Below are 22,535 nucleotides of genomic sequence, written 5' to 3' on the forward strand. Positions count from 1 at the left end.
CACTCAGAGCTATGAGTTTTCCTCTTGGACTGCTTTCATTGTGTCCCATAAGGTTGGGTATGTTGTGGCTTCATTTTCATTAAACTCTAAAGAGTCTTTTTTTCTTTATTTCTTCCTTGACCAAGTTATCACAGTAGAATGTTGTTAAGCTTCCATATGTATGTGGGCTTTCTATTATTTCTATTATTTACTTGTTATTGTAGATCAGACTTAGTCTGTGGTGATCTGATAGGATGCATGGGATTATTTCAATATTTTTGTATTTGTTGAGGCCTGTTTTGTGACCTATCATATGGTCAATTTTGGAGAGGTTACCTTACGGTAGTGAGAAGAAGGTATGTCCTTTTGTTTTAGGATAAAATGTCATATAGATATCTGTTAAATCCATTTGTTTCATAACTTCTATTATTTTCACTGTGTCTGTTTAGTTTCTGTTTCCTGGATCTGTCCATTGATGAGAGTGGGGTGTTGAAGTCTCCCACTATTATTGTGTGCAGTGCAATGCGTGCTTTGAGCTTTATTAAATTTTCTTTAATGAACATGGATGCCCTTGCATTTGGAGGATAGAGGTTCAGAATTGAGAGTTCATCTTGGTAAATTTTACCTTTCATGAGTATGAAGTGACCCTCCTTATGTTTTTTTTTATATCTTTAGGTTGAAAGTCAATTTTATTCAATATTAGAATGCCTACTCCAGCTTGTTTCTTGGGACCATTTGCTTGGAAAATTGTTTTCCAGTCTTTTACCCTGAAGTAGTGTCTGTCTTTGTCACTGAGGTGGGTTTCCTGTATGCAGCAAAGTGTTGGGTCCTGTTTATGTACCCAGTCTGTTGGTCTTTTTATTAGGGAATTGAGTTCATTGATATTAAGAGATATGAAGGAAAAGTCATTGTTGCTTCCTGTTATTTTTGTTGTTAGAGTTGGAATTCTGTTCATGTGGTTATCTTCTTTTAGGTTTGTTGAAAGATTACTTTCTTGCTTTTTCTCAAGCGTAGTTTCCCTCCTTGTGTTAAAGTTTTCCCTTTATTATCTTTTGAAGGGCTGGATTTGTGGAAAGATGTTGTATAAATTTGGTTTTGTCATGGAATACTTTGGTTTCTCCATCTATGGTAACTGATAATTTTGCTGGCTATAGTAGCCTGGGCTGACATTTGTGTTCTCTTAAAGTCTATATGACATCTGCCCAGGATCTTCTGGCTTTCATAGTTTCTGGGGAAAACTCATGTATAATTGTGATAGGTCTGCCTTTATATGTTATTTGACCTTTTTCCCTTACTGCTTTTAACATTCTTTCTTTGTTTTGTGCAGTTGGTGTTTTGATTATGTGATGGGAGGAATTTCTTTTCTGGTCCAGTCTATTTGGAGTTCTGTAGGCTTCTTGTATGTTCATGGGCATCTTTCTTCCTTTCTTTTTTTTTTTTTTTAAACAGATTTTTATTCTTTTTTTTAAAAGATTTATTTATTTTTATTATATATAAGTACACTGTAGCTGTCTTCAGACACTCCAGAAGAGGGTGCCAGATCTCGTTACGGATGGTTGTGAGCCACCATGTGGTTGCTGGGATTTGAACTTTGGACCTTCGGAAGAGCAGTCGGGTGCTCTTACCCACTGAGCCATCTCACCAGCCCCCATGGGCATCTTTCTTTAGGTTGGGGAAGTTTTCTTCAATTTTGTTGAAGATGTTTACTGGCCCTTTAAGTTGGAAATTTTCCTTCTCGTCTATACGTATTATCCGAAGGTTTGGTCTTCTCATTGTGTCCTGGATGCTTTGGGTTAGGAGATTTTTGCATTTCGTATTTTCTTTGATTGTTGTGTCAATGTTTTCTATGGTATCTTCTGCACCTGAGATTCTCTCTTATATCTCTTGTATTNTGTTGGTNATGCTTGCATCTATGGCTCCTGACTTCTTTCCTAGGTTTTCTATTTCTAGAGTTGTCTCCCTTTGTGATTTCTTTATTGTTTCCACTTCCATTTTTATATCCTGGATGGTTTTGTTCAATTCTTTTTCCTGTTTCTTTCTCTCTGTATTTTCCTATAATTCTTTAAGGGATTTTTGTGTTTCCTCTTTAAGGGCTTCTACCTGTTCACCTGTGTTCTCATGTATAACTCTTTAAGGGAGGTATTTATGTCCTTCTTATATTTCTCCATCATCATCATGAGAAGTGACTTTAGATCCATATCTTGCTTTTCTGGTGTGATGGTGTATCCAGGACTTGCTATAGTGAGAGAGATGGGTTCTAATGATGCCAAATAACCTTGGTTTCTGTTGCTTCTGTTCTTATGCTTGCCTTCTACCATCTTATTATCTCAAGTGCTCCTTGTCCTCAGTATATCTGATTGGAGCCTGTCCTTCCTATAATCCCAGTTGTGTCAGAGCTCCTCAGAGTCCAGCTTTCTCTGTGATCTTGTGATTCTAGGATCCTGAGATCCTGATATTCTGGATGTGTCAGAGCTCTTGGCAGTCAAGCTTCCTCTGAGACCCTGAGATCTTAGTGTGACCAAGCTCCTGGGATCCTAATATCCTGGGTGTATTAGAGTGCCTGGAAGTGGTACTTCCTCTGGGGACCTTGGGGGTGGCTGCTGAGTTTGAAACCAAGGTAGACCAGTGCAGACCAGAAGGAACCTGAGCCACTGGTTAGGCGGGGTTCTTGTGTCCCTGCTACTGAAGGCCTCAGGCCCTTCTGGTTATGTTGGAGCAGAAGTTGTGTTCCACTCACCAGTGATCCTAAGATCCTGGTCGTACAAGGGCACATGGGGAGTGGAGAATCCTCTGGGGACTGTGGGACTGTCCGCCAAGTTCACGCCCAAGGTGGCCTTGAGCTGTTGCCAACTGGAAGGTGAGTATTTTTCATATTGAGTTAAAGAAAGACATTCATTTCATCACAGCAGTACTTAATTTTGTTTCACTACAATTAAATGGGGGGAGTATGTGTATATGTATGTAAGCATGTGAGTGTTTCATCAACACAAGTTTGTGTTTTTTGTGGTTTTTTGTTTTTGTTTTTATTTTTTTCACTGAACCTAAACCTCTCCATTTTAGTTAGTATGGTTGTTAAGTGAGCTCTCAGGATCATTTGTCTCCTTCCTGCAACATTGAGACCACAGGCCCATGAGGCCATGTCTAGATTTTTATGGGACTATTGGGGATTTGAACTCAGGTCCTTGTATAGCAAATGCTCTTATCTATTGGGTCATTTCCCCAGCCTTGAGTATTTAAGAGCCACTTTGTAAAATCATCAAAAGCAATGACAATGTCCAATTAGCATACAATCTAAATCTTGGTTTCATGTGAAATTTAAGTCAGCTGGAAACATGAGCTAAAGTTTTTCTCCCCCCCAACCCCCCCAAGTCTTCAGCTGAAGTGCTAACTCCCACTGTGAGGGCCTGTGAAGGTAAGTCCTCTAGGAAGGAAATGGAATTAGAATAGGTCACATACTTAAGTGAATTTATATCCACATTTGTTTTCTCTCTCCTGCCCCTTTCTTTCTCCCTCTCCACAAGACCAAGATCAAGCATCTGCACCGAGAAAGGAATCTTCCCCACACCATCCATCTGTTAGCACCTTGACCCCACACCCTGCATAGAGTGACATATGTTGTCTTTGGTTTTTGCAGGATTGGGATTTTTAGAGAGAGTACTTTTTTATTTAAATAACTTGTTATTATGTAGAAGGCTAAAATGAACCTAAGATTATCCACAAAACAGCAGCATGGAAATTTAGTAACATTTTCAAGACTTCTAAGAGATTTCTGTGAAAAGCTTTGCTTTGTAAAAAATTTCGTTGAATTAAAATATTCCACAAAATAAAAAGAAGAATACCTATGAAGATATATGGCCTGGAATAGTTACATATTTAAGTGTTTTAAAAATCTAAATTTATTATGTCAGTTAGCTAGAATCAGCTTTTAACTTACCAGGTAGCGTAGTATATACAAATATGAAGTCATATTTTAAATATTTAAAATTTTGTTTTACAGAAAAAGATAACTTTAAAATCAACATTTTCAAATTTAGTAAATATAAAATGCAGTTTGGAAACACTCAAGTTTTATGAAATAATAAAAAATAATGCAACCACATTTTAAATGCATTATTTCAATTATAAATACTCATATTTAAGGTTAAGAAACTAACAATTTGGCTATGATGCTACATACCTATAAACCCAGCACTTGTGAGGCTGAGGTAAGAAGGTGGTAAATTTGAAGCCAGTCTAAGCTTCATACTGAGACTCTATCTCAAAGAGAAATAGAAACTAAACAATATATGCCAACTTTTACTGATAAGTTCACTTATATTTTTTGATTGTTAGGAAATTCATCAAAATAGCTTTTATTTGGTTTTTATCAGTACTTATAGTACACTGTCAGTACTTATAGAATAAATTTGTTTTTAAAATATGATCTTTTAAAAACTTTATTATAAAAGAAATTCTTGGAAATAAGCAAAAACATAACACACCAAAATTAACCAGATCCAAACACCATGTAACTTAATGAACTAACATGCACTTAGAATTGACATTCAAAATGGAAATAAAATATTATTTAGGGTTATCAATAGTTTTGACTAAAAAAACAATTTTAAGTGAAGTAATAAAATTTATAATTTCATAATATGGAATTCTATTTACTTATAATTTATAACACTAAAAATTATAATTAAAAGTTCTTTATTTTCTACATAATCTCAATTTGAACAATAAATTCAGAGGCTAACCTACATATGACAGTTCATTTACTTGGGATTTAATACCCAGATGCTGCAGAAGTGGACATGATTAGTATTTACCATTAAATAACTTTAAATCACATAAATTACCCTCCATTGTATGGTGGACTTTATCCAGCCAGGTGAAGGCCTTACTAGAAAAGACTGGTGTTTTTTTGAAGAAACTCTTTCTCAACACTGTAGTATATAAATCCTGCCTGGGTTTCTAGTCTGCCAGCTCACATCTTACAATCATATGAGCAACCCCCACTCCTGCATACTTTCTTACTATCTATCTGTTTATCTTTTTGCCAGTTCTCCCAATTCATACACTAGGAAACCAGTTCATTATTCTAACATCAATATAACAAAGGGAGAAAAAGGTCAAGAATTTGTCCTACTTGTGTAAAATGTATCACTGGATAATCAGACAACAGACAAGAGAAAGTGTCTATAAAATATTCCATCTGCTAAATGAGAAAGTGAGAGACTTAAAGAATGAGAATAGGTCTGTTTCTCAAATGAATGAATGAATGAATGAATGAATGAATATGGTAAGCACAAATGTCAGCTAAGATCTTAAGATGCCAGACTAGAAACCATCATATTATTTAGTTTCTTGTCAGGAATTCTCAGGCCTTTCCTGCCTCAGACTGGATACATCAGAATTTGGTCATGGGTCTCTGTAATCTGTGATGTAACAAGTCCGCCACCTGGATCAGCCATGCTTTGCACTTCTACACAGTATAGAAAATAGCCAGAGCTATACCACACAGAATAAATATTAGCCAGCTGCTAATTTGACCTACAGAGTTCATGAAAACATAATGGTCTGTGCCACAAATATGGAAACACTGAAACTTGGAATGGATAAAGGGTCAAAGTCAAACTTCCCAGGTTCTTCAAACTGCACAGACACTACAAAGATAGGACAGTAATCTAACACTAGGAATGTGTGAACAGGCTGACTAAATGGGACAAAATTATCAATTCCTTTTAAATGTGCAAAAATAGGAGTCTAGATTCTGTAAAGAGAAGTGCACAGAATTCTACAATAAACAATTTTAAGTGGGAAAATGCATTCAAAGCAATCATTCAAAGTCTCTGAACATTTTTCTAAGAACATACAACAAATGTATAAATATTCATTCAAGAAAACCCACAAAGCCTGAGCAAGAGGTAGTTGGTGACATTGAACCACAACCTGCTCCCTCCTGACTTCTCCCATACTTCCAGCTGTGACCTATGAAATAATGTCAGAAACTCAGGGCAGGCTCAGTCCTTGTCCCCTCAGCAGGGCATGCAGCTGCCCCCCATGGGAAGGGAGAGTGCTGGTGCTCTCTCCCTAGTCCTTTACTGCCAACTGTAATCTGAACAGGCACAGCTGAAAAGACCAGAGCTCCTTTTCTCTGTAGCAAAGCTGCATACCAGGTGCACCAGATAGAGAACCCAGGAATTTAGCACTCCTAGCCTATCCTGACTCCACACCCAGATAGACAAGGCAAGAATGTTCTTGCTCTCAACAGCCCTGAGAAAGCAGAGCTGTCACTTTGGGAGAAGTGAAGCAATACCTTTGCCCCAGTTCTTACACAATGGAACAAGCATGTTTCTCCCCAGAAAGAGAAGCAAACTGGAGCAACGGGCCTTCAGGACAAAGAACTCAAATGCACTGACAGAAGGAAAACCACAACTCAGAAATTCAAGTCACAAAAAAGAAATGCCATGAAAAGTAACTGTGTGCGTGATTAAAAATGATTTTCAAATTTCATGCTTCTTGCCTTTTCTCCTTGTCAAAGTGTAATTCAATAAAACAGGAAGTTTGCAGTTGTGCTGCTGAGCTACCTACCTTTGATGTTGTGTACTCGCTGTCAAGAGTGGATAATAACGTTGCCAACTCACATCCACCAGTGAAGTACAGAAAGTCTAATACAACTATCTACATTTCCATGTTCTCCTTTCTTCCAGTTCCTTCTAAGGGTGGATTATATAAAATGTAAGTTATGGTGATCTACTTTTGAGTTTCTCACATACAGAGATTTAATATACAATAATAGCACAAATACAGGAGGTAAAATGGAGTTACATACGCAGGGAAGAAATTCTATTTTGCTTAAGTTTGGTAGGAATCAAACAAAGACTCTTCAAGGTACAGAATAAGTCAGAAAGTCCTCTGTGTCTACCGATTATATATCCTTAGTGATCAGAGAAATGCAAATCAAAACGACCCTGAGATTCTACATTACACCAATCAGAATGGCTAAGATCACAGGTGACAACACATGTTGGAGAGGATGTGGAGAAAGAGGAACATTCCTCCATTGCTGGGGTGATTGCAAACTGGTACAACCACTCTGGAAATCAATCTGGAGGTGCCTCAGAAAATTAGGAATAGATCTACCTGAAGACCCAGCTATACCACTCTTGAGAATATACCCAAAAGTGGGTATATTCCACCATGCCACAGGGGCACATGTTCCACTATGCTCATAGCAGCCTTATTTGTAATAGCCAGAAGCTGGAAACAACCCAGATGTCCCACAACAGAAGAATGGATACAGAAAATGTGGTATATTTAGACTATGGAATACTACTCAGCTATTAAGAATCCTGAGTTTTGCAGGCAAATGGATGGAACTAGAAAATATCATCCTGAGTGAGGTAACTCAGACTCAAAAGGACATGCATAGTTTGTGCTCACTTATAAGTGGATGTTACGCAAAAACAAAACAAAACAACAACAAAAAAAAACAAAACAAAAACAAAACAAAAAGTACAGAATACCCATGATACAGACCACAGAACTCAAAAAGGTCAACAAGCTGAAATGCCCAAGTGAGAACACCTCAGTCCCACTTGGGAGGGAGAAGAAAGCAATCACAAGTGGGGAGGGAGGGAAGGACCTAGGAAGGAAAGTGAACAGGGGACTGGGGGGAGGAAGGGAGGGAGTAGGGGAAAGAGGGGAACCTGATCTGGTATTGGATGAGGGAAAAGGACTGAAGTCCTAAGGGACAGCAGAAAGAATGGAAACAAGCAACCTCAGGAGATAAGAGGTTGGGGGGTGGGACCCTCCAGAATACACCAGAGACCTGGAAGGTGAGAGACTCTCAGGACTCAAAGGGAGGGACCTCAGATGAAATACCAGTAGGGAGAGGAAATTTATAGAGCCCACCTCCAACAGGAAGACAGGACATCAAATGAGGGAGAGGGGGTCCATCGCACAGTCACAACTCTGACTCATAATTGTTCCTGTCTGAAAGAATGACCGGGATGGAAATGGAGAGGAGCCCAAGGAAAAGAAGGTCCAGCAATAGGCCCAAAGTGGGATCCAGCTTAAGGGGAGGTCCTAAGGCCTGACAATATTACTGAGGCTATGGAGTGCTCACAAAAAGCAACCTAGCATGACCTTACTCCAGAAGACCCAAAAAGCATCTGAAAGATGCTTTTGCACCCAACCAATGGACAAAAGAAACTGACCCGTTGTTGAATTAGGAAGGCTGAAAGAAGCTGAGAAGGGCGACCCTGCAGGAGGACCTGCAGTCTCAATCAACCTGGACCCCCATCATCTCTTAGACACTAGAACACATCATCTCTTATATACCAGCTTATACAAGGCCCCCAACACATATACAGTAGAGGAATCCCAGGTCTGTGTTCATTCAGAGATGATGCACCTAACCCTCAAAAGACTGGAGGCCCCAAGGAATTTAGAGATCAGGTGGGGTGGGGGGTTGGGACATCTACGTAGAGACAGGGGTGGGGAGGAGGTATGGGATGGGATGTGGAACAGTCTGGAGAGTGGGAGTGGGGTAGGGGAGGACACCCAAACACATCACTTTTAAATCATAACTTTGCATTCCTGGTCCCTAAGGTCTCATCTTTATCTCATAATGGAAAATACAGTACATGTTAAAAGTCCACAAAGTCATTAAAAATCCTAACACTTTAAAAGTCTCTTAACTGTGAGCTCCTGTAAAATAAAATCACATATATAGACATTCTTATTCCAAAAAGGAAAAAAAAAAAAAAAAAAAACGATCATTAAGAGAGGGTTACACACAGATCAGGCTGGCCTCAAATTAAGTTTGTAGCTGAAGATCATCTTGTACATCTGATTCTCTTACCTCCCTCTTCTGAATGCTGAGATTATAAGACACACTACCATGCCCCATATATACCATGCTGGGGATCTTTTAGCCATGCTATACAAACCCTCTACCAACTGAGTTATATCGCAGCCTCCAAATTAAGAAATGTCTGACACTTTCAGTATCTACTGCTACAACAGCTACTGAACTCAGGAACTCTTTCTTTAAAGCTCATAGTTTAAACTCTTATTTTTTACTTTCTACATTCCAATGACTTTAACAGTGAAGACATACCAATATTTTACTACTTGGAACAATTTCTATGTTGGTTTCACTTTTTAGACTCGTGACACACAATGTAGTTTACTGATGAGATCTTTAAATTGAAGAACATTTTCAAAGCCACATAATTTATTAAAACACTTCTGTGTTTTCTAAATCTGCTTAAGGAAAATAAATTTCAGTGACATTAGTAAAATAATGTACTTGACTCATACCAAATGAGAAAAGTCAACACTATAGCCTCAAAGCACCAGAAAAAGCACAAGTTTAACACAAATAACAAAACCCTACAATGTATGTGCATCCAAGCAGCATCAGCACAGTTGAAAGCTGGTTAACTTGTAGCATAGCTTTGGGGTCTGAAGCATGTATCCTATAGAAATGTTAGCCATGAATCACCCAACAGGAGCTCGTCTATCAACATCCTGTGACATTGTAAACCTAAGACTACCATTTATCCTACACCAAGACAGGATACTATTGTTTCCTCTGGAAAATGCAATCCTTCTTGACTACCACTAGCATCAAGTCCCAGGGGACAGCACCTGATCAATGGACTTTGTTCATTTCTCCAAGGGTATCCCATCTCTCCCTTCCTAGCTTGATGGGTCAGCTACACTGAATTTCTCCCTGTAGGGTCTTCCCACTAAGATACTCACATCAGAACCCTTCCCTTCCCGTTACTCTGGGAGATCTCTACACTGAGCTGCCCACTCCTGCTGCAGGTGTTCTCTTACCACAGTGTACTTCATGTGTCATACTTCATGTTGACCATTCCTGTCAATCTCCCCCTTAAGCTCTACTACCTGAAGAAGGATTTATTTAACCCAAAATTTGTAACACTCTTTAGCATTTTGAAGATGCTTAATATATTTGTTTATATGGAGGAATTTTTATGAGAAAAACTATTTTAATGCTTTTAAATTTAGTCTGTTGAATTTTCAACCTGACCTATAATAACTACTAAGGAAGGAGGTGATCTTCCAAAGACTTCTTTACTCTTGAATTTCTCCCTGGAAATTATTCTTTGGGAGAAAATTTAGGATTTCTTTCCTGTTGCCAATTTATAGTCACTTAAGTAAGTTTTCAAATTCCAGCAAACGAAAGTATACTTTCTAAATACTAAACTGATCCCTTTCTTCCAGGTAATACCATTAAATCCTATGAAATTTACTACAAGCAACAAAATGCTAATCACTAGATGGGTACCTCTAAGTATGATTTTTCTTGCCTCTTCAGCTTAATATCCACATTTCCAGTTGTCAACAGTTTTATCTGGTACCAATATTCATCCATGTTAAACCAAGTGTCAGGATATCCAAAAATTTAAAGGGTAAATGATATTCCATTGCATAGATATAACATCCTGTTCATCCATAAATCACTTATTGGTAGACAAATTTGGGTGGGCTGTACTGATAACTACTATAATAACAGCATAATTCAACATAATAACAGCATGACCTTTACATGTAAATATTATGTGGCTGTGTGATTTTATTTATTTTAAGTAGCTACCTGGGAACAGAATTGCTAGGAAACTACTTGCTACTCCAACACAACAGACACCCTGAGTACAAACTGGAATCCATGTTTAAAAACACTCCTACTGCAAGGGAAGTGGAGACTAGAATTCCCTGGAAGCTAGTGGGCCAACTACCTTGCAGTATGCAGCCCAGTAGCAGAAACCAGAAGACAGAGACCCTCCCTCAAAATAGGCAGAAGGTAAGACCTGACTACTGAAAGTTGTCCTCTGACCTAGACATATAAACCCACCTAAAAAGAAAATATTTTGTACTTTTCTATTAAGTCAGAAAAGACTAATGATTCAGAATCTAGGTCCTGGCCAGGTTTACTTATGCTGTATAAACATGTTATAATAGTTCCATTAAATATTAAAAAAAAAAAAAAACAGAAAACTGCAACTCTGAGAAGTTAAAGCATTTCAAACTAATACTACTTTTTAAACTATACATGGTTCCTTTTATTGTAAAATATACAAATACTCAATTAGAACCAATAAAGACTGTACTGAGGACAGGTGGAGCCCATGTTTTGTATTTAGAAGTCTATTAATTTTTATTATATGAATTTAGAAAAGGGTAGTGAGTCAAGGCTCCCACAGGACGATAGATACACCACCTCACATGCTAAGTGCCCTCTGTACAGCAATATAGAACTTGAACGTGCAATGCCATTTGTGGCAAACTTCATGCCTAAGGATTAAGATGATGTAAGCTAGGCTGGAAGAGCATGGCCTGAAGTAACCTCAGGGATGTCCAGCTTCAAGAAGGACAGTGTCTCAATTCAATGGAGGGCTCTTTCAACACTGTGAATTTAGAGCCTGGAGGTCTTTGGGAGTAGCGCTCAGAGTTGTTCCAAGGTTCCAAGGGCAACATCAATTCTAAGCTACAAAGGCAGTTTGCTGAATTGCAAAACATAAAAAGGTCAGAAAATAGATCTAGAGGAAGTTGTAGCCAGGAAGACCCCATATATATGTATGTATGTGTGTATATATATATATATATATATATATATGTGTGTGTGTATACACATATACATATATATGTGTGTGTATGTCTATGTGTGTGTGTGTGTGTGTGTGTGTGTGTGTGTGTGTGTATCAGATCTAAAAGACAAGATGAAGAAAAAAATAGGAAAATGAATAATGAAGCTGGGTAGGATCATAGTAAAAACAGGAAAGGGTGCGGTGTAAGCCAATGGTCTGGGTCAGGCCTCTAGCCACAAAGAAGAATTCCTATTGTGGAGTAGGTGTGTCTGCTTAAAGGATCAGCAAGCAGCAGGATTCTTCACCCAGAAGCACTAAACTGCATAAGTCAGAACTCTTGAAGGCCACCACCTCTTATCTCTCTAGCTTTCAGTTTTCTTTAATTCCCATTGCCAATCAGTTCTCCAAAAACCAGCAAATGTAAGCACCTTCAGAAAAGTATGACAGATTCAAACCTTCCAATGTTTTCTCAAGGCACAGTAAAACCCTAAATCCTTTCAGCTGTCCTAATTGATTACCACTCTCCTCTTTGCTCACATTTCCCAATGCTAGGGATGCTCCAAGTCTTCCCAGGAGTCAGTGCTGTTCCTGACCTTGGGATGTCCATGTGGATGTCTATGTTGGTTATGTCCCTGGATATTGTCCTCTGTCTGTGAGCATTAGAATGCCATTCTAAGAGCATTTTTCTGATCACATTATTTCAAAACAGCATCTGTATCACTCTTTCACTTCTCTTCTTTATTTTTTTGGTAATAGTTACCATTTTGAATTTTGTATGTGCATGTATGCATGTCTATACACTTGTCACGTGCACATGTGTGCCCATGTGTATACACACACACATACACACTATTCACTTTACCATAGAACTAATGCCTATCAAGACAGACACTATTTCCATCTCTCCTTTGACTTAGGTAGCAACATTATCTGGAACAGTGACTGAAAGAAAAATGCTCAATAAATATTTAATGGATGAATGAATGAACAACCAACTTAAGCTTCCATTTTTTTCCTCTACTTCCCTGTCTATTTTCTTCTTGTGTATTAACCATGCTCTTAGCTTTATCCCTTTTCCAACATAACCTAGGAACAGCCCATCCAGCTTTGCCCACTCCCTGATCTTTAATTCTCAAAGTTGTGTCGGCTTCTATCTCTACTAAACACCTATTCATCTACCCAATCTGGAAATCAATGTTATAGAAATCCCCAAGCAGAAAGAGTGTGAACCCTACAAATGCACAACACCCCACCTGGGTAAGTCCTTCTTACTGCTGGCTAGTCATTCTTTCTTGGGTCCCAATCAGCTCCTCTCTGACTTCCCACAGAACCACATCCAAACTTCTACCACTTTTTCAAGCTTCCTACTCACCCCTCACTAAACAAAGTACAGCACTTCTATAGAAACAAAGGAAAGGTTATTAGGTCAGACTCCCTCAGTTTCCTCCTTCCTCAACCAACAACCATTTCGGAATCCTCACCTCCTTCCTGGCAGCACAGAGGAAGCAATGGCAGCACTGTCACTGACCTTCAGCCTTCTGATCTGTCGTCATTAATCCACTCACCCTTCTACAACTTCTCTCTTCTAACAACTCAGTAACCATGAATCCCCAAAGTGCTTGATGCACAAACACAAGGACCTAAACTAGATCAACAGAACCTACTCCACCCTCCAAAAATGTGAGACATGGTGGGGCTTGCCTATATTGCCAGAGAGGGGAGACAGAGACAGATGGATTCTTGGGACACCCTGGCAGAACCAGCAGACTCCAGGCCAACTATAGATTAAAAACTCTTATCTGAAAAAAAAAAAAAAAAGGTGGGAGCCAGCAAGATGGTTCCTTGGGCAAAGGCACTTGCCACCAAGCTTATCAAACTCTGGTTCGATGGCTTAGGGTTTGTATGATGGAAGGAGAGAACCACTTGCAAGCTGTCCTGTTTCTGTGTGTGCAAGCAGAAAAAGAAGAACAAAGGAGTCTGGGAGAGAAAGAAGAAAGGGAAAAACCCCACCCAAGGTGAACAATGTCTTAGGAACAATAATGGAGGCCATCCTCTGGCCTGTGTAGCATAGGCACACACAAAGAACTTACACCAAAACCTTTAAAGTTTGTCACCTCTAATATTGAAATGAACGTCCCGTAAGTTTATTTTAACATCTGTACAGAAAAAGGTTCTAAAATATATTACTATGAGAGATCAATTCACAAAAAAGCTTTCTATTAGTACCAGTACTTAGATTTTCATTTTCTTCTGAAGAAGAAACATTCTAAATATTAAATAGCTGAAGTAATAGTGTTGTAACATGATAATTGTAGTAAAATGATTCACAGATATTAAAGTCATTAAACTTCTAACCTGTTAATAAACAATGACTAGTATCTGAAAGTAGTCAGTTCAGGCTGTATCTCTAACAGCAAACCAACAAGCTGATATATATGTATGTGACTGAGCATCTATAAAGACTGACTTTGGTGGGTCCATGATACACACTACCTCAAGAAAGAAAGGAGACAAAAAAATAATGCTGCTTTCCCAGGATTTTTAAAGAACTAGAGCATTTCTAAAAATAACACATCACTTTTAAATATTTCACAAAGCAGTCTCTCAAATATAAAATATCAGGAGAATGGAAAAAACAACAACAAAAAATCCCACAGAAACAACATCTTTTTAAGTTTCAAAACAAAAGCAAGATATGTTAATATTAGCTCAATAGCTATCATTGATATGCTAACATAAATGTCATTAAAAGGCACATATATTTCAAGAAAGGAAGATTGTTTGTTGGCTGCAAATAGGTAATCACAAAACTGGTTTTGAATCTGTCACAATCAATCAATTTTTAAAGTCTATTCAACATTTCTCAACAATTCAGTTGAGAATTTCAGCCAGTCAGCAACTGCTTTGCTTTGGAAACCTCAAAATCAGCCAATCTCCAAATTCCAAGTTTAAAGTCAGCCAATCCTTCAACTATGTCACCTATGAAAATTAACCAATTTTAAACATCATGCTTCCTTTAAAAGCCTAGAGAATTGTGGTGTCTCTTGCTTAAATAACATAATCCCATCTTTGCTTTAACTCCATTTTAGTGATCTCTTCATGCCAAAAATACAGCTAATATTGTGGCTATTTGAATATTACTCTTTTTCTTCTTGTGGGTAAGAAAAATATTTGTTAAAACAATCCAGCTTCATAAATGGTAATTTTCATCAAGACCTTTTAAGTATAATTATAGTCATCCTTGCCTGCAACTCTTCCCCACCCTTAACACTTACAATCTCATACTATCAACCCCGATCAGTGCATGTACTATATAAAATATTAAAACATCTGACTGCTACAATGTACACCAAGAATTAACTGCTATCAAATAATCTTCAAACAAAATAACTGCTTAAATAGCTATCTTATTTAGCTAGTAAAAATGATGGCCCAGCTTGATTTATATAAAATGTAAAAATCAAAAATCTTATACTGTTTTATTTGGGCAAACTGATAAACTCTTGCTTACAATTTAAGAAATAAGTAACTCTCACCAGCTCTTATCACATTACAAAAGTGAAATACCCACTAAAGTAGAGTAAGTCTGTTTTAGAAGGAAAATACATCAACCTCCATAATATTGTTCTGTGGATTAGCTCAGCATAGGGAGAAAAAAAAAAAAAACCCTAAAAGGAAATGTCCTCAAATTTGACATGGAAAATGGCTAACCTTTTAATCTCTTTTTCATATTTGAAGCTGCACTGACAAGAATAATAGAGACTCTGATTCAAAAGGGGCACAAATGGGTGTCCTCTCCTAAACAGGACTCAACCAGAAGAGCAAACGGACTGCTTCTACAGACTTCCTTATTCAGCTACAGGCAAATACTGATCAGAGTATTTTTGTGTACTGCTTCTGGACCTACATCTTCTCAAAAAGAAAATTCTAAATAGCAAATCTTGTTACTGTATAGTTTAACAAAATCAGGAATCTAAATCAAATTTGGGCAGGATCACAAACACTGACCTTATCAAGTGACTCTAGCAGGGACATCAATATAAGTCTATGTTGCAAGAGACCAATGTAGTCAGAGAATAGATCTCGTGGATTTAATCAAAAGTCAAGTTCATATAATATGGAAATATTTGGAAGGGTAGTACAACTCAATGGAAACAATGAAGGGACACATTATGAGTTGGGGGACCAGTTGCTTCTCTATATGACAGGAATAATAGCTACATATCACAGGATTCTTAAGAAGATAAACTGAGTAACAGTAATAGGTAACTTTAAGTAGTCCTAGGTATTAAGATTTAACTCCAAGTCACTTTGCTTTTATCACTAACTTGTCCTGACACAGGACAAATCATTTGACCTGTACCTATTTTCTTACCTGTCAAATTAAGAAGATAATATATGCTCACCACATCTTACAGATACTGCCAAAAACTACGAAAACTAATACAATTTTTTTTGTATTTTTGAAAATTAACAATTGTATAACCAAGTAGCTAGTCCAGTATGTATAAAAACATGAAAGAAATTTGAGGTTGAAGAGATGGCTCTTGTAGAAAGGATCAGGGTTTTGACCCCAGCACCCTCGTGGTGTTCACAAGTATCTGCAACTCCAGTTCTAGAGGCATCCAACACCCTCCTCTTGCTTCTGGGGACACTGTGTGCTCATGCGTAACATGCAGATAAAATACACATAAAATAAACCTATTTTAAATCTGCATCGCTAGAGCAGTCATTGACAAAGATGAAGGAGAGAAAAATGAATGAATGAATGAATGAATGAATAGCAAGCATTATGGTCTGGAGCTTAAACAGCTCACATGCAAAAGGTTTAGTGGCCAGCCTACAGGGCTGGAACTTTTAGAAGGCAGACTTCCTCCAGACTTCCTCCACTATAAGTTCCTCCCCACACTGAACTGTGCTACTATGGGCCTAAAGCAACAAGACAAAAGATGTGTATGTATTCATCATAAGGGGCTGGTTAACAGAGAATTCAAATACTATCATGTGTAACTTTGGCACGACACACTTATGAACAGTGGAAACCTGCCTAAGTATTTCATACATGGCCCCTCCACTGCCCTCTGCTTTGCAAGCAACAACATTTCAAACTAGTTCCTTATTGTACTAGTGAACCCTGTCAACACTGAGGTAACAGAACTAGAAAAAGTCACCACTCCACAGAGATAGTCAAATATCAGAATTTATTTCATTTGATGAAAATTTTATCAGTGCCAATTAAAACTAATGCAAATTTAATAAAATATGCAAGACTTTGAGTAGTTCTTTTGTTCAAAAGGACTCTTGGGGAGCTTCCAATCCATCATGCAATTGTGTAGGCCTTTTTTTGCTCTTTTGCCCTTTCACACCCCATCTCTCAAGTGTGGGGCCTTCATTAGCATGTATGTATGCATTTCTTCTACTCTGATTCTATTCCCACAGGTTTTTCCTCATGCTATGCTCCTCCAGGAAGAAAATCATGTTTATTCATCTCCAAACTCCCCAAACTTAACCAATACCCTTCATAGAAAGTCACTCTTCCCAGCTACAAATGAGTCAATGGAAGGAAACTAAAGATAGAGATGTGAATGAGACAAAAACCTCACCAGCACTATACCCATAACACTGTGGAGATGACAGACAGAAGAACGGAACAGCTACAAAGATCCAGTCAAACAAGGAAAAACCAGCCTGTACAGTCTTACCATGTATAGCTCCTTCTCTTGCCTTGTTATCAACCAAGGATTAGAAAAGAACAAAATCAGTCTGTCTCTTCAAAAGTATGTGTATTTCTATCCCTATAGTCATTTCATATCTACTCAACATGTCCACAATGGGGTAGTTACAGACATTAACCTGCATGACATTAACATGCAAGCTAGAGCACTTGGGGGTGAATCCCTTCCAACACTCAACCTCATGGCAATGGACAGAGACCAGAGATAAGTAGTCTGAAGCCTGCCCTACTAGATGACTTAAGGCAGCTCCCTGTGCGTCCATTTTCTCATCTGCAAACTGTAAACAGTAAATTCTTAGGACATACAACTGTTTTAAGGATTAAATGAGTGTGTGTAACCTTGTCTGGAATCTAGCTCATATATACATTATGCTAATTATTAGTATTTACTACATCTAACAAGCATCTAGAACTTAAGAACTAGACTTTTATTTCTCCTCCCAAACCTTAGCAACATAGCACTACTATTCTCCTAGTTCTTCCATGCCAATCCTGAAGAGCTATTCCTTCTCCTTTCCCTGAACCTCCCTGGGACATCAGTACGTTCTGTCAGTAGTCTTGAGTTTCATCTCTCAATGTCATCCCCCCATTTGCTTCCACCAGCCTACGGTACCATACCATCTCCCTTCTCAAGGTACAGCACAGCAACAGCCTCCTCCCACCTCCAGCCCCCTTTTCAAGATATCTCCCCCACTTTAAAACTCTACAGTTAATTCTCCATGGAGTGAAGTAGAAAACAGACAGGTGCCAGTTCTATGACACAAACTGTCTTGTGGCTTTTCATTAACTTCAGAGTAACATGTCTACTTTGCCACAGACTCCAAGCCCCCACCCCACCCCGAAAGCAGGTTACAAGGGCAACACTTTCTTTCTCCAACTTTACCAAGCTCTGAGACAGAATAGACATTTGGAACATAGCCTCTCAAGTCAGATGACCTAATTCAAATGGTAAAAAAAAATGACAGCAGTTCTAATGTAAATTTAGTAAAATATGCAAGACTCCGAGTCTCTTAAGCTTTTAGCTTGAGTACATACCTAACATGTGTAGCAGTTTTCTAATCTATAATAACAAAGGTATTTTTCTTAGCTAAAAAGCTGGCTGTAAGACAGCGTTTAGAACAGTTCCATGCATGCGGTAAGCTTTCCAGGCCAGATGGTTATACTGTCTCCTTCCACTACACCCAACTAGAGATTGAACAAAGGGCAGGGGCTTTATCACTAGCTATATATTCCTCAGTTCAATTTTTACTCCATCTGTAGCTACAGCAGTTCTCAAACTGTGTTTCTCCTGCCTCCACCTCCCAGGGAGCTTGGATGCCACCAGTTGGGCTCCTGATGGGCTGCTATCCCACCTTAGAGTAAGTCAACGCCAACTCCCTTAGACAGTCTGCCCTAAATGACTCATTCAAACCAGCCTTTACTGATCCTCACACCCCTCCTTCCTTTCCTTCACTGCACTCACACAAATAACTTTGTGTGCTCATTGCTTGTGTCTACTTCTCCAGTGTCCTAGGAAGTCCGCTAGCTATAGAGCAGTCTTTATTTACAGATCTGACTCTGAACCTGGTATCTCATCATGGGTGGGGTCTGATGCAAACAGCAATACCATACTTAGCTGCTCTCCCTCCAGGTCTCTCTGATCCCTGTAAAAATAACAAAGCTATACTATCTCCTCCCAGGTTAGAGACAGACTTTAAAAAAAGTTCTAAGACGTAGGTGACGTATCTTTGGAAAGCTACAAATAGGAGAACAAAACTCAGAAGCTCTGCTTTGATTTAAGTCCTCTGTAAGGATGATACACTCTCCACTGAAGTCATAAAAACGTGGCCTCTTGATCTACTGTATAAGTCCATCCTAGGGAGTGTATATTCCCTTCAAAGTTCCTGGGTAGTACTTCTCCCAGAGTTGGATAAGGGTCTCAATGTTGTAACTAACTCATTTGAAGGCAAGATTTTAAAACCGTATAGGCAGACAAGCTGACTCTATGAACTTGTGTTGAGCATAATGTACTAGTTCTGGGCTGCTAAAAACATTTTTCTTTAATGGCCAAACTGGGGGAACAAGTATTGCCAAAATCTCTGTGATATTGATACCAGGTTTTTTCTTGGTTCCTGATCAACTGATACTATAGCTGAGATACCTTCAGGTTCAAAAGTCATGATCCAATGGGTTGGGGTAGGTGTGTGGGGGAGGCCAAGCCCTGAGAAAGATCCTTACATACAAATAGATTACCACATTCCTTAGAATAAAAAATGTTGTCTTAACTGTTGTGTAGGATTACATAGCTTAGGTTAACTCACAGGGTTTCAAGACGCTGCAGCCCTATAGAAAGAAGAAAGAAGGCTTGAGGCAACACTGCATGTAATTTGTCATCAGCAACCTGGGCATTTGCAGGATCCCAAGGAAGGCGGACCTGGGCAGCTAGTCTTTGAGGGCGCAGACTGACCAAGCATGTCCTACTTGAAGATCTAATCTCTTTATCAAAGAATTTTAAGGAGGGCCTCGCCAGTTCCCCGTTCCCAGGCCTTAGTCGCACGCTCTTGGCTGTCACAGGCCAGAGGGAAAGGTGCGGGCCAGGCTAAGGAACAGCCTCGCCTCCATAAGCCAGCGCTGCAGGGAGGGCGCGCTCCCACCTGGGGCGACCACCAGCCCCGCGTCACGCTCGGCAGCTCCCGTGTAACCCGAGGTTTCCCGGTGCCCGCTGCCAACACAGCGACTGCGAGAGCGAGCAGAACGTAGGCCCTGCGAGCCCCGCAAGGCAGAGCTGCATGATCCTCGCAAACTTACAGTTTTCCTACTGCGTACGCGTCACGGCGGGGTGACGTCATGGGTCGACTTCAACGAGGTCAGCCCGCGGGCGCGGCGCTCCGGCCTAGGCCCCGCCTCCAGCGCGCGGCAGGGGACGCCCCGCCCCGCCCTGCCTAGACCTGCGCGCAAGCGCACATGGCCAACTGCCGCGTGCCTGTGAGCTTCGCAGGCTGGCGCGCTTAGGCGGCCACTCTTCACCATCTTCACACGGCCCCAGAAGCGAGAAGGTCGGGGGTCGATAGACAGAAAGGGAGAGACCTCGGGAACAAATCAAGTTCTCGCCCGGGCTTAGGGTGGCCGAAAGGGTTCTTAGGTAGTTCTTCTTCAAACACTGCCTTCCTCCCCTCACCTGTTAACTAAAACTGCTACGCGTTTGGTTAAGAGACACTGTTCTCCGCCGGGGTCATAGGGGCACCTGTCCCATGGTCCTTTGCGCTGTCTCACTTCTGCCCGGATAAAGCCACTCCCGCCCGCGCCCAGCCAGACACGCCCACGAAGAGTAGACCACGCCCTTCCAGGACAACCACTGAAAGCCCACCCCGCCTATGCCAGGCCTGCCCACCTCCGGCTAGGCCACGCCCCTAGACCCGCCCTTCCGGCTCCGGCTTTTTTTTTTTTTTTTTTTTTTTTTTTTTTTTGCTGGCTCCTGCTGCAGAGCGGCCCCGCCCTCTCTGTATGTGCCTTGCTGCCTATTGCTGAAGCGAGGATCTTTAACTCTTTTACTGTGTTACCCTTTTTGGCCCCAGGAAACCTTTTACAGGTCACCTGTTAAATTTAACAAGTAGTGACCTGTGAAACTTTCCAACCAACCACCTCATGAGGAAAGCTCAGCTGTCTTAAGTCCAGCTCTGGATAAAAGACCACTGCAAAGAAAGTGAAGGCAGAATGGACGACAGAATCTGAAGACTTGAAATCTACTTCTTCAGACTGAAAATAGTAAACCTTCTGACTTTAAAAAAAGCAGTTCAAACTGTGTTGGAGCTAGTCTTAGAAGAGGATATAATTTGTATATTCAGCATATACTTATATATATATAGATAGATATTCAAGATATAATTTATAGGCAAATAGCCAGGTCAGAGATTTTGCGTGACAGCTCCTGTATCTAAATCTAAAACAATGGTTTGTTTACACTTTACTTTGGGAATGATGGCTGGAAAATGGTTGCAATAAGAGTTCCAGGACAGTCTGGACTGGAGAGATCTTGTCTCAAAAAAGTGAAGTACAACAATAATGTTCTCCAGGAAAATATACATAATTCGTTTTAAAAGAACTTAATCTGTGCATTTAAATACCATGAAATGTTTTGATTCTTATCAAATGACATAAAATAAATTTGTAGTCTGCACATAATTTTAACAACACTTTTATTTTGTGCAACAATATAGAAATAATATTATTTTAAAACTTCCACATATCTTTAAATTGTGGTATTTCTTTTTCATTAAGAACAATATTAATGTACTGTGTTTTACTATTCACATATTTATGTCTCTATATCATTTCTCAAAACTTGAATTCTTCTAAACTAATCTTCTAGCTAATACCTGAGATTCTCCCCCAGGCAAATGCCATATGTAATATTTGGGGGGAGTGGAAATACTATGTACCAAATGTGCTAAATGTTTTTAGTATAGGTTTTGATATAGGCCATGGTAAAATATTATTGAATCATTTGTTCAGTGTTATTTCTCTTAATGCCACAAGTTTGTCTGTGTGTGTTGATGTGTGTGAGTGTGTGTGTGTGTGTGTGTGTGTGTGTGTGCTGGCTTATGAGTACCAAGGAATACATGTGGAGGTCTGAGAAGAGTCTCTCTTGTGGGTCCTAGCCTTCTACCTGGCTTGAAGCAAGGTTTCTGTTTGTCATGCTGTAGATTAGCTGGCCCAGAAGGTTCCAGAGATTCTCCTGGCTCCCCTTCCCACTTCACTATAGGAGCACTCCAATTACAGATTGGAGTTACTAAATCAAATTTTATATGGATTCTTAAGATTTGAACTCAGGTCCTTATACTTATGCAGCAAGCAAGCGTTTTACCCACCGAGCCATCGCCCCAGTCCACATATATTTTTTTAAACACCTGCATGCAAGAAAGAAGTAAATGTGCTAAACAAAAAACAGAGAAAGGAACTTGAATGTCAAATGGAAATGTGGAAGAAATGGCTAAGAAGTACACACTAAGTATGTTAACTGTCTCTGATGTGGGCTACATTCCCCTGTGAAGGATATGGCATTGCAGAATATGCTCACACAGCAGCACAACCACCTTTGCTGGAGCTTCTGTAATGAACTGGACTTTGGTCTAAATGAGTAAGGAGAAGCTAGCATGGAAGTGTTTCTTGTAGAGAGAGGAGCTGCAAGCAGAGCTGCCTTTAAGAAAACAGAAGTCTGCACTGACCAGGTTCAACAC

At 39.5% G+C, this 22,535-nt stretch overlaps 1 protein-coding gene across 5 annotated transcripts in view; it reads right to left on the reverse strand.

The window, feature by feature from the left end:
- Positions 1 to 20,567, reverse strand: part of Znf438 (zinc finger protein 438) — a 116,321-nt gene extending 95,754 nt beyond the window's left edge. For 2 of the 5 annotated variants that reach the window (XM_021151116.2, XM_021151113.2), the window contains exon 1: positions 20,107 to 20,556. The gene's annotated coding sequence lies outside the window, so the exon portion shown is untranslated. Of the gene's footprint in view, positions 1 to 19,619 lie in introns of all 5 variants that reach the window. The other 3 variants (XM_021151117.2, XM_021151112.2, XM_029471958.1) reach the window with 3 other exon arrangements.
- Between the last annotated feature and the right edge of the window lie 1,968 nt (positions 20,568 to 22,535).

The sequence above is a fragment of the Mus caroli genome, chromosome 18 (genome assembly GCF_900094665.2).
Source record: "Mus caroli chromosome 18, CAROLI_EIJ_v1.1, whole genome shotgun sequence".
Classification (NCBI taxonomy): Eukaryota; Metazoa; Chordata; class Mammalia; order Rodentia; family Muridae; genus Mus; species Mus caroli.